We start from the raw sequence: 13,664 nt of genomic DNA, 5'->3' as shown, positions 1-13,664 counted from the left end.
GTATAAATAACCTGACAGCTTTAAAAATTATGAGAGATGCTGATGAAATCTTGAAAAAGTTCAGATTCAACCAGCACTTTCTGCTGTACATGAAAATCATTAGGGCTAGTAAAATGGATGATGATTGAAGGAATGGCACTGGTTTGGGGAGCGTTGGCTACATTTTGTATAGGGAGATAAAGAGGAACATTGTTTTGAAATGCTAATACAAGGATAGGAAGAACATTGTACCCATAGGAAGAAATGCTACCCATTTTCTCAGTAAGAGTTCAGAAAAAAAAAGAGTAAGTAGGACTTTTTCCCCACTCTGAAGAGTTTTATTGTGGGTTTTTTGGTTTGTTTTGTTTTTTAAATCAGGATGATTCATTAATGATCAGAAAACTTGGGATTTATTAAAGAAAGGAATATCTGAAAGACCAGTGGATCAAAATCCCAAAGGCCTTTAGAAGGCACAGATTACATGATACTAAGCAACCCATTTTAAACTATTTCAGTAAAGACTAGAGAAAATGAAATAGCAAAGGAAATAAACCTGCCAATCAGCAAAACAGCAGCTGGCAGGTGTAATAGAAAATGTTCAAATGCCAAGCAAAAGCACAGCAATTGTAGGGATGAGCCCAACTAGTTCACAAAGAGGTACACACAAGGCAGGAAAATATTTGGGTTGAACATGAAATGACTGGGAATAAGCTCCTCCTAAGCAGGATGAAGAAAGAATGTGCAGTTTCTGAGAATACCTAATAAAAACAGGCACAAATGGTTCACATTCTAACGTATAAAGCAGACAACACCATCAGGGAAAGTGAAAGCAGAAATAGAAATAACTGAAAATTATTTACACATGGAACAAGCTTGAAATGCCACACTGGGGGAAAAATTCCAGGCCTGAGTAACTGGGCATCAATTCAGAGAAAAGGCAAATCGGTGAAATAAGGGTGCAGAAATATACCCAGGAAACCGACTAGTTTCTGTCAGAATCTCAGGGGGAGCGCACGTGAAGGCAACTACAGAAAATCAGCCTCCTTAACAAACCCGACCCCGATCTGAGCGAGCCAGTTGCATCACACAGAGTCGTACTCGCAGGAAAGAGATGTCTCTCAGAGACAAAAGAATCTTTATAGAAGGCCTCAGAGATCACTGTAACTTGCAGACTTTTTACAATACTAAAGACTTGTTCTCCTGATGTGTTTGGTAGATATTGCCTCACAAAACACTTTCATAGTGTGCTCTGCAGCCATGACATTTCTGTGCAGGCACAAGAACTTGTCTAGCTGTTTCCAGGCCTAGTTTCTACCTGACACTTGCTCCTGCTCTGCTTGCTTTTGTGTAGAGGACTTTTCTTGCAGAAAGCCTGGGACTAAACTGACACCTGTCATTCTCCTGTCATTAGGTCTATCAGCTTCTCAATTAATCAGCTACATTTTTATGAGTTTATGACATCTCATGCCCACATTTTCAGCCTCCTTTGTGCTATATTTGACTCAACTTGTGTTGCACCTACATCTCAGTGTGCAAGGATGTTCCAGAAATTAATTCTTCAGTGATTAAAAATCTTCTAGCATCTGTTTTTATTTTGGTTGGACTAATTTATAGCCATTCATTTTTGCTCAAATGCTACTGTTAAAGTACCAGCATTATCATTCTGTTTTTATTAATTTCTTTTTACAAAGACTTCAAAACGTAGTTTTGGCTGAATTTTTCTCATGGCAGAGATTCAGAGATTGTTCATGGATACCCCATAATAAATAATGCAAATATCTGTAACACCTGATGGACATCTGTGGCGGGTGTAGTTCTGCTTATGCTATTTAATTTTTTTTCATATATATTTACCTAATTACCAACAGGTAGAAGAAATGTGCTATTTACACTAGACAGAAGGCCTTTAAATACAGCTTATAACACTAAACTTCATGCACAGTTCATGACAGCACATAAATCTTAGATGTTCTCTGTGATCAGCTACACTTCATATCCCTCAACAGACATTGTTTAAGAATTGAAATGTATTAGGAAACTAATTTGATGCACTTTTTAAACCATTCTAAGGTACACAGGTACATAATAGTCTTGGCACACACCCTGGGAAGCAAAGGAATGAAGAGTTAGGGCAAGCAACCTACTTCCACCTTCCACACCTCTCCCAAAGACATGTGCATTGTGAAAGTCACCCTCCAAATTTAGCAGCTTAGCTTCTCATCTTCAGTTGCCTGGGGGCTCCCCACTACCTATCTCACCAGCCTACTCTGCCTCCAGGATACAGCACCAAATAGCCACGCGGCTATTCTCACAGACAATCCTTTAGTTCCACTTCCCTTTCTGTCAGCTCCTTCTTTTCTTAGAAATATGCTGGCACTGCTGCACTCTTCACTCTCTGACATGAGGTATGATTAATGACAGTTCTTAAAAACTACAAATGCCTTTTTTGTCAGCATGGCCAACAAGTAGTGTTTCATATGCTAGCAGCTTCATCAGTCTTCAGGCAGAAAACAAATCGTGACACATTCCCCACAGGTCAGAATAAATGTTCCACTGCGGGACTTCTTTATCATTACTAAAAGAGAAATGCACCTAAGAAGAAAGCACCTAAGATTCATTCTGAAAAATCTGTCAAAAATTCCCTTTAGTCTGCCTTTGCTTAGTGCCCCAGGACACAGGTTGTGGGAAGCATATGTGCCTACACTGAGCCCTTTTTTGGAAAAAAAAAAAAGAAAAAAAAGGTTGAAAAGTTGAGATTAAACAAAAGATACATCACCTACAATATTGTTTCATTGACTCAGTAATGATCATTTTGGTTAGGCTGCATAAGGTTTTGAATTCTAATCTCATGTTTGCAGTTACCTATAATTGTCTTGTGACAAAAATTTCCCATGCCTGGTTTATCCAGTTGCTGAATTTTCTTCAGTTAAGTTTAAGAAAAACCGTTTCATCCTCTTTCATCAGGAAAGTGGGGGGAATTCCTGTTTTGTTACTATCTTATTTCCAAAGTGTCTCCAACTTGAACAGCTAGTTGAAAAAGAGAAGTTCTGACTTCAGTGACAGGACTTTGAAAATGTCTTCCTAGATGTGTGCAAGTCAGGGCATTCGTGCCACAGACAAGGAGGATTCAAAATTGCTTTTCCACCCAAGAAAAGCCCATGGTTGTCAGACCCTCTGTCCTGATTTTCACCGAGTTCCTCTGAACTACTTCTCTGCAAGCATGGACTATCAGCCAAAGCCTTGCTTTTGCCAAGAAAGTGGGCATTTTCTTTCAAAATCATCTGGGGGAAGCTGTGGTCAATTTTACCTATGGTTTTGAGCTAGAGTTATCACTGTGAGAGTCCTCGGGCTCTTCACAATTGCTTACACCGCACATGGAGCTGCACTACAACATGGTTCTGTTGAGCACAAACCCACCTGCCAGCATGCGCTTAGTCACAGCACAATGGCCCAAAAGCAGATGCAAAGGAACCCACACCACACATCACCTGACGAGCCCACTGCCAGCTGATACACACTTCTGAGTGATGAAACACAATTGCTCAGCGACAGCTTCTGCTTTGCAAATAGATACTGGGAGCCGTCATTTAGCCAGTTATTAATCCACTTAATGTGGGCTTTCTTCTCATTGCACAGTGCAAGTTTTTTGATCAGAGTAATGAGGTACTAAAGCAACTGCCTCAAAAACGTAAGTATATACTATATCAACATTGCTGTCTTTATCAGAGTAACTCGCTGTCTTCCCAGCACAACTCTTTGATCTGACTAATTTCCCTAAAAATATGCTAACTGACATTAATTATAATCTTACCCTTCAGGTCTTTCTCAACTAAATCCTTAACTGCTTTTCCCTTATTTTACCATGACTGAATCAGGCTAACTAACTTATAAATAGTGGTATCATTCTAATTTTCTTTGAATATTGACAAAATATGATCACTGAGACTTGATTTTCTGTTGTTTTTCCATCATTCCAAGATGTGTTTAAAATTATCAAAGGTGCAGAAGTCAACTCGGCCAGTTCTTTCATGTCTCTTAGAATCATAGAATCATAGAATGGTTAGGCTTGGAAGGGACCTTCAAAGGTCATCTAGTCCAACCGTCCTGCAAGGAGCAGGGACATCTTCCACTAGATCAGGTTGCTCAGAGCTTCATCCAACCTGGCCTTGAACGTTTCCAGGGATGGGGCATTCACCACCTCTCTGGGAAACCTGTGCCAGTGTTCTACCACCCTCAGTGTAAACATTTTTTTCCTAATATCCAATCTAAATTTACCTCCCTCTATTTTGAAACCTCACCCCTAGTCCTGTCGCAACAGGCCCTACTAAACAGCCTCTCCCCATCTTTCCTGAAGGCCCTCTTTAGGTACTGGAAGACCACTATAAGGTCTCCCCGGAGCCTCCTCTTCTCCAGGCTGAACAGCCCCAACTCTCTCAGCCTGTCCTCATAGGAAAGGTGCTCCAGCACTCTTATCATCTTTGTGGCCCTCCTTTGGACCTTCTCCAACTGGTCCATGTCCTTCTTGTGTTGGGGGCTCCAGAACTGGACACAGTACTCCAGGTGGGGTCTCACCTGGGCAGAGTAGAGGGGGAGAATCACTTCCCTCGACATGCTGGCCACACTCCTTTTGATGCAGCCCAGGATGCGGTTGGCCTTCTGGGCCGCAAGGGCGCATTGCCAGCTCATGTTAAACTTTTCATCTACCATCACTCCCAAGTCCTTCTCCTCAGGGCTGCTCTCAATCCACTCCCCACCCAGCCTATATTTGTGCCTGGGATTGCCACAACCCACGTGCAGGACCTCCCACTTGGCCTGACTGAACTTCATGAGGTTGGCACAAGCCCACCTCTCCAGCCTGTCAAGGTCCCTCTGGACGGCATCCCTCCCTTCCAGTGTGTCAACTGCACCACAGAGCTTGGTGTTGTCTGAGGGTGCCCTCTATCCCACTGTCCATGCCTCCAACAAAGATGGCCGATGGACCCCTGAGGGACGCCACTCGAGACCAGTCTCCACTTTGACATCGAGCCATTGACCACCACTCTCTGAGTGCGGCCATCTAGGCAATTCCATATCCACCAAGTGGTCCGTCTGTCAAATCTATGTCTCTCCAGTTTAGAGAGAAAGATGTTGTGCGGGACAGTGTCAAATGCCCTGCACAAGTCCACGTAGATAATGTCCGTTGCTCATCCTTTGTCCACCGATGCTGTCACCCTGTGTTCTGGTTTTGTTAGTGAGGGGGGGCCTAAGGTGGTAGCTTCTGTAGGAAACTGCTAGAAGTCGCTCCCCTTTGTTCAGTGGACTCGGCCGGGCCTAGGGCGGACCTGCTGCTGGCCAAGGCCAAGCCAATTGGTAGCAGAATGTCCCGTGATAACGCCTCTGCGATAATGTATTTAAGTAGGGGAAAACAGGGAAAAAAAAAAGGAGAAGATGTGAAGCAGCTGAGCGGGGGGCAGGGATGGGGAGGTGCGAGCCTCATGGGCCTTGCAGGCCTCACCCTCTGGCCTCCCGCCGGGCAGCCGACTGGGCCCAACTCGGCCTGGTTTGGCTGCAAGAAGTGGAGAGGAGATGAGAAGTGAATAAGATGTAAAAAGGATCCTGAGAGACGTCTGCCAGCCTGTTGTGAGGAACGGCTGCAGACGCCAAGGTCAGTGAAGAAGGAGGGGGAGGAGTAACATGGCTCCTGGTCAAGATTCCTCTGCAACTCGTGGTGAAGACCATGGTGGAGCGGGTTGTCCCCCTGCAGCCCATGGAGGTCCACGGAGGGGCAGAGATCCACCTGCAGCCTGTGGAGGACCCCACGCTGGAGCAGGTGGAGGCCTGAAGGAGGCTGTGGCCCATGGAGGGCCCACTGGGACAGCTGTTCTAGAGGGACTGTACCTCGTGGAAGAGATGACCCACGCCGGAGCAGTTTCACGAAGGACTGTGGCCCGTGGGAGGGACCCCATGCTGGAGCAGAGGAGGAATGCGAGGAGTTCTTCCCCTGACGATGATACAGCGGCGTAAAACAACGCGTGATGAACTGACCGCGATCCCCATTACCTTTCCCCGCCCCGTGCCGCTCGGGAGGGGAAGGTAGTAGAGATAATATTAAGCCCGGGAAGAGGGAGGGGTGGGGGGAGGTTATCTTGTTCCCTGTCTCATTCTCCAGCTAATTTTAGAAATAAATGAATAGTTTTCCCCAAGTTGAGTCTGTTTTGCCCGTGACGGTAACTTTAAGGATTTCTCCCCGTCCTTATCTCAAACCTTGAGCTGTTTTTCTTATATCATCTCCTCCTATTCTCTCGGAGGGTGGGGGGACCGAGAGACAGACTGCGTAGTCTGGTCCTGATCGGGGCTGAACTACGACACCCTGTCATAGAAGGCCACCAAATTGGTCAGGCACGATCTGCCCTTGGTGAAGCCATGTTGGCTGTCACCAACCACCTCCTTGCTCTCCATGTGCCTTAGCATGGTTTCCAGGAGAATCTGCTCCATGACCTTGCCAGGTACAGAGGTGAGGCTGACCGGCCTGTAGTTGCCCGGGTCCTCCTTGTTTCCGTTTTAAAAATGGGGGTTATGTTACCCCTCTTCCCGTCATCGGGGACCTCACCAGACCTTACCTTAGGAACAAATAATTTGGGCCTGCAGATTTAACAATGTTTGCAGCTGTTACTTAGTACGTCAATAATTAGTGGGTCAGAAATCAGTTCATCAGTCTAATTTGACATATATATGTCACACTGCTTTTTTCCAAATATATTAAAATTATTATTATGGCTTTTCTATAATGTTAGAAGCAATTTTATCAGCTGCATCTAGCTGTAACCAAACATTTCTGGGTTTATTTTTTTTTAGTGCAACTCTTCTTAAATAACTTGATATTGTCCTTAGACCTTCCAGCCAGAGACCTCCTTCTCTGGCAATCTTATCCTCCTGTATCAACTTCCCAAGATTTGTGGTTCCTCATTCATCATTCTTATGAGCTGTTTCAAATTTTTCAATTTGTTATAAACAGTTTATTTGTTTCTAATCATGGCTTTCCCTTAGCAACTGAAAACAATACAGCCAATGTTCTTTTCCTTGACAGTGACTTTTGGATAGCTCCTCAAGAGCCACCATCTTCCATCTACATTGTTCTACCCAGATATATTTCCCCAACTGATTCTGCTTACAACTTTCTTGAGATTTGATAAATTAAAGCTTTTGAAGCTGTATGTGTTTGGGACTCACGTGTGGTTGGCCATGCTAAATATAATCAGGCCATGAACACTGGTCTCTTGGTAACCCCCAACTTCCAATTCAGCAATTTTGATCTTTATTCTGTGTAGTGAAGTCCAAAATATTTACCTTATGTTGGCTGTCTTTTAAGTTGTGTAAGTGGAATTTTACCAGCTGTTCAGAGAAAGTGGCTAAGTCACCATCCCTTTGAATGCTGAAGACAAGATTAGATTTCATTTAAAAAGACGTTCTTTGATCTAGTTCTGAAAACACATTACCCAGCCTGTGCACAGGGAGGGTCAGCCTAGGTGAACAAGGAGGTTCCTTCTGTCCAGAGAGTCTGAAAGTCTCTGAACAAAAAAAAAAGAAACTCCATTGATGTTTACTTGGTAACTCCAAATCTTCCAGTTTTGAATTTCCCTATAACAGTGCAGGTTTGAATTCTGTGCATTGTAGAAACCTGCTTAGGTGTAACTCATCAATGCAATTGCTAGCTTTCTAACCCTTCTAAGCTAAAGGGTTGGCCATTTTCATATTCCTCTTATTCTCTCCTTCCACCCTGCTACCTCAGTTGTGTTTTCCTAGACAGTATTAGTTGGCACCCTGGTCCATAGGCATTCAGGAATCTTCACTTCTGATTTATCTCTTCCTGCAGGTGCACAGCAATACCAAATTGCAATTATACATCAGATTTTATGTTTCCATTTGTTTTGGTTTGTTTTTCTACCTTGAGAGTGGTCAGATGCTGGAAGAGGTTGCCTAGAGACGTTACTGGATCTCCTTCCCAGGAGGTGTTCAAAACTCAACTGGACATGGCCCTGAGCAACCTGATCTAGTTAGACCTGCTTTGAGCAGGGAAGTTCCCCTAGATGATCTCGAGAGGTCCGTTCAACCTAAATTATTCATAGTTCTATGATCTATGGGCCTAAAACAATGAACAACATAATTGTATCTTCCCTGCAGACTGGCCTACCTCTGAAACTCTTTTTTTCTTCTCTGCCTTTCTTAATCACATCATAACCAGAGGTCTTAACATTCAAGTTGTTAACATATAAGCAGGTCAACGTCATTGACAATGTCAGTGAAATTAACATGTCTTTTTATTAAGGCTGTTCCATTTCTTCAGGTCTTTTCCCCACCAGACTGCAACTCAATGCTTCATAAAAACGAAGTCTTTCAAAACACGTCTTATTTCAAATGTTAGTATGCTGTAGTACTGAAGTACTCTAATGCTGCTCATGACTTTTTGTAGGATAAAAATAAGAGAAATAAAGCATTGAAGGAGGTGTTTGAATGGCACTACACATAGGCAGATACAACTGTCATATCATTCTTGCACAATACTAGTTTTGGTACGTTGCTCCTTCAGGCCCATGTAAATGAATGCACTTGGCAAGGTGCAGTATAATGTATGCAAAGATTTCTGAGCTTTGAAGAGCTTGCCTTTGCAATATAAATGTAAATTTACAATGTATAAAAAAAATATGTTTGTGGATTATATAATCCTTTTTTGGCACATTCTGATGGACTAAATATTTCAGAGCATTGCTAATAAACTCCACAGCTTTTCACTTGAGTTTGCCAGGACTGGAGTGAGATAACAGAGGTACATTAAATAACCTTGAAGAATATTTCAAGATCCATTGACTGTTATACGTAATGCAATTTCAAGGTGAAGTACTTTGCATTCTAGAAGTTACAGTAGTTCAAAGAGTGGAGCCCAAAGATGAAGGATGACAAAATATAGATTTTTAGGAGACCGTAACTACACAAAGAGTCCATCAACTCTCCTGAAGTTATATATAATTAGAAACACTTTTTTTCCTGTTTTGTACACTGTTAATATAGAATCATAGAATCATAGAATGGTTAGGGTTGGAAGGGGCCTATAGTATGCACTCACATAGAGGTATATATAGGTGTCTACTGTAATGGTCTTAAAAGACAAGATAAGCATGTGTCTTACACAGAAGTGTATAATGTACTGTGAAGAACATAAGTACGCATCAAGAGACAGAGACAAATATTTACCAGCAGAGTGACTATAGCTTTTATAACCTTACAGCATTTCTGAAAGGAAAAAGCCCTACACCTGTGAGCCTGTTACAAAGAAAGATGATTACCTATTAATAAACAAACAAGCTTAAAATGCATTCATATCTTAATAAAACAATATTTCCCACTACACTAACTAAAATCAAGCAAGAGAGTGCTCTGATTAGCATTACAACTGGAGTAGAGTGAATTAATATATTTTAAGAGACAGCATGAAGCCAACAACTGCACTTCAGATGAATGCAAGTGGGATTCAGATTGGGAAATTACCTGTCTGAGCCTTAAACATGCGTAACAATGGTTATATAACAAACATAACCGTCTTTCAGTCTCTTTGAGGTGGCTGCTAGACTTATCAAAATTGCTGTTTATTGAGCAACTTACACAATTTTCCATTATTCAACATAATTGCTTGTTTCATTCAAAATGGCTTAATACCCTCTGTTTCCCATTTTGGCAAGCTAATACTCTACAAACAGTTTCCCACCCTCACAATGCAAGATGATTTAAGATAGCAGTTTCTAGATATTTGGATGCATACAAGCCATCATGCACACACACTTATTCACAGTTTCTGAAGGTTATAAAAATTACTCACCAGTAGGCAAGTTATCTGTAGGCTAGTTTGCAGAGTCGTCAGCTGTCATCTGCTTTGGATTAGCCTCAGGACAGCAGTAGCCTGCATCTTGCTGGTCCAAGAGGAAATTACCTGTGCTGCTTACGTTTATGGATAGGATCCTTATTTCTCAGTAACTCCACAAACGTATTGAGGAATATCACATCTTTCAGCTCTGAAATAGGCTGCTTCCTCCGCTTTTGCTCTTTACTTTAACTTTAGGGGATTATCTTCAATTTAGCCCCATGTCAAACCCTGAAAATTGAACTTTTTTACTGGCAGTTTGCATATTGTCACCCTGTTTTAAAGCCATGATAGAAGGGTCTCAAAATAGGAAGCTTTCAGGATAAGGAAGAGATTACTGCACAGCTCTTTTCTCAAATCCCATATAGGATAAGAGATGAATTGATGATGATATCAGTTTCTCTGATTTCCTTTGGCTGCTTAGTTTCATTGATGACCTAATTCACCAATGTTTTCTCTTACTTCATTGATACTCCCAGTGCACCTGTCAATATTTTGTACTCTCTCGATTTTTCAATCATTCTTGGTCCTATTAGCAGCAAAGAGTTGGGGAAATAAAGTACATTCGTTCACCCTAGCTAGAGGAAGGTTAGCCCCAGCAAAATAATTGTCTGTAGTTCCATTAGTAAGAAATTTAATTAAGCAAAGAAAAACAGTGTTAGCAGAGTATGGCACAGGAGAGTATGGAAAGAGATGTTTAAACACCCAAGTCCTCTTCAAAGGTGCTTATATATTTCACATTTTTCTGCTCCCTCCAAGTCACGGCTTCAGAGAGAAACTAGTTATTCTTAATACTTTTTAAAACTACACAAAACTGATTGTAAATTGTCAGCTTAACCTCTTACATTATTATTATTTCTATTTTTCAGCAATGCACTTAATTTAAGTTACATATAAAAAAGCAAACCTTTTAAGAGCAAAGTCTTCTGTTTGACATGTCATTTTTCTTTTGATAACATTTCCACAGAGTGGACTTGCACCACAGAGCAGACTACAGTCATGTACTTCATGCACTTCCATTTTCAGCCAGTTTTTCTTTTTTTTTTTTTTTTTGTTAGGAGGACTGCCAGAATATCATATGCTCTGGGAGGACTTGAGTTTAAAAGGATGTGCTCTCTGCTCTGGCCTCAAATGTCATAATTTTTTCAGTTAGCATAATATAGAAAAAGAGTGGGTGAGTCTATAGGATGCATGGGCAGGAGCACTTCAGTACAGCAGCATATATACAGAATTATATATATGTTTGTATATAGTTTGTAAGCTAATTGCCTGAATTTAAATTTGATATATTTAATTCCCTTGTATGTTACCAACACTTCTACATCAAAGATGCACATTTTGTTTAAACAAGTTGCTAAACCAGAAGCCATGAGAAAGAAATCCTCTCCAAATGCACTGAATACTTTAATCTTCATCTCACAAAACTCAAGCATTGTATATTAAATAAACCTGATGTCCAGTTTAACCAGAACATCCTGTAGGAAACAGCAAATTAAATAAACTTAAGGACTGAAGTTTAAATGTAGTTCCCCCTGCCCCATTGTAGCAAGTGCTTCTTTCTCTGAATCAAAACTAAACAGGGTGTGCCTGAGAGCTCTAACGCAGGCCTTATTTGTGGACAACTGTTAGAACATGCCAAAATGGGCCCTGGGACCAACAAAATTTTAAATCTCAGTCTTTCTGTAAGGCTAGAGTGTTTTCCCAGGCACTGCTAGCCATTGCTCCTAGGAACTGCAGTAGGTATCTTCTAGGCCATTTCCTTTAATCTCCAGAATTTTTTTTGCCCTACTCTGAGATGAGAAGATGTGGGATGTTACTTTCAGCAGGTAATCCCCAGTGACCGAAGACCTGACCAAAAGCAATGTAGGGGCTGCCCCTGGCCATGAGAGGAGGGAAAAAGCCTGTCCAATTAGGGCCAAATCCTCCAAAGGTTCTCAGTACCTAAGATGGTTCCTGGGATGGATTTAAGGCATCCAAACACAGAATAACAAACATGAAAGCCCTTTCTCAGCTTTTACTTAACCTAAATTCTATAGGCCTCCAGGGTTTCAGGTTTCCAGGTGACAAAGCTTGAGATGCTTAGAGAGGGTGTACTAATTCAGGCCCCAGCAACACCCAGTCCCAGCCAAGATCCAGGAGAAAGCCTTTCCTCTCTTTGTCTTGTTTGATGGATGTGACATAGATGCTTGTCTCAGAACATGTTTATTGAATCAGTCTCTGCACAAAATTGGATTGCAGGCGCTTATTTCTGAAATATGATGGCTGTCTCTACCTATTGGATGGGAACTATTTTTACAGCTGCTTAGCAGTTAGAGCCCTCATTAAGGGTTGTAGAGGGTACAGGCCAATTCCCAGTCCGCCTGTGGGATGTCTATATGCTTCTATCTCTCACATTATGGAATAGCACTGTAGACAGCTATTCCCTGGTAGATGGCAATTCTCAACCAGTCTTGAACCTGTGAAGTAGAAAGAGGGAATACTGCTTTAGCTGTATGATGAGAGTAGTCTCACAGAAGAAGTCGTTCCTTGTCGTCTTCTCTCAGCCCCAACCCACCACCAGTGCATTTGGCATAATAATATTTAATGCAAAATTCTTAATACAGTCCTGGGAGCAGCAATATGAATCCAGAACTCCCATGTCCTAAATGAAGTGCTAGAAAACAGACATCATTCTGCTCCTGAACCTTCTCTGACCCAGGGACTTTGTCATTTTTCAGTGCAAAGTGGAACTGGTTCAGAAATGAGTGGGTCCTACTCCAGGACTGCCTTTAGCCTGGACGTGGAGTAGTCCTGCAGCATGAAAATGTAAGTCAGAATCTTTTCGTGAGGACCATGAACCTGGGCCTCCTGTGTCCTGAGTGAGTGGCTTGGCTCCTAAAGAACAGAAAAGGGATTTGCTTGCACTCCTCTGATAGAGTGATACATCCTTCTTTTTAAAAAAAGGTGATGAAGGTACACATTAGCAGAAGAAGCTTTTAGACTGAATCCCGAGGGAAAGCAGGTACCTATTAGCACAGAATAAGAAAGCCACATTCTAGAAAGCGGTCAGATTAAAGACGCATTTGTGCTGGCTTTTCCCATAGACTCATGTAGGTGGCTCCCTCCTCAGTGTGTTAATTGTCAGAATTTCCTTTCTGAAGCACTGCATTCTCCCCATGAACTGTGCAAACGCTCTTTAACATCTCTTGTTTTCTGGACGTGGGCATGCAAAGACTTAATTATAATAGCAGTCTTGCTGTAGCTAGCATAGTCTAAGTGAAGCAAGATTTGTAGAGAGATGATGTTTGCTGTCAGAGCAACTCACATAACAGGAAACAGAAGGCAGGCCATCAGGCCCTTTTCAAGCCTTTTCAAGCTCTTCTTGTTTTTTTTCCACCAATATTTGTATCTAATAAAATACATTTCTCTGCCTACAAAACTTGTCTTATCAATTTATGGCAAAGAATGTATTATCACCTTTCCTAGCTTTTAAAATTTGTCCTGTGCAGCTCATTTAGGGAATACTCTGTGCCAGAGTTGTTTTCATTTCTCCAAGTGAGCTGTGGCTGAGGCAGTATAAGCAAGACAGTTTGGTTTCTCAGTCTTTTTGTACTTTGTACCCTCAGGCCACTTAGTGGAGGTTTTGGCCTCAGTGGTACGCAGAGACTCTAGAGGGACTATGCTGAAACAATTTCATAATTGTACCTCCAGAATCTCAAAATACCTCCTAACAATACCTTGGGTACTTCCCTGTTTTTTAAAGAACCACACTTTTCTCTGAAGCTCATCTTGCTTTTTAATCAGTCAAACATAA

Source organism: Chlamydotis macqueenii, chromosome 1, assembly GCF_036417535.1.
Source record: "Chlamydotis macqueenii isolate bChlMac1 chromosome 1, bChlMac1.mat, whole genome shotgun sequence".
Classification (NCBI taxonomy): Eukaryota; Metazoa; Chordata; class Aves; order Otidiformes; family Otididae; genus Chlamydotis; species Chlamydotis macqueenii.
The sequence above is the reverse complement of the archived record's forward strand: the minus strand, read 5'-3'. Positions refer to the sequence as shown.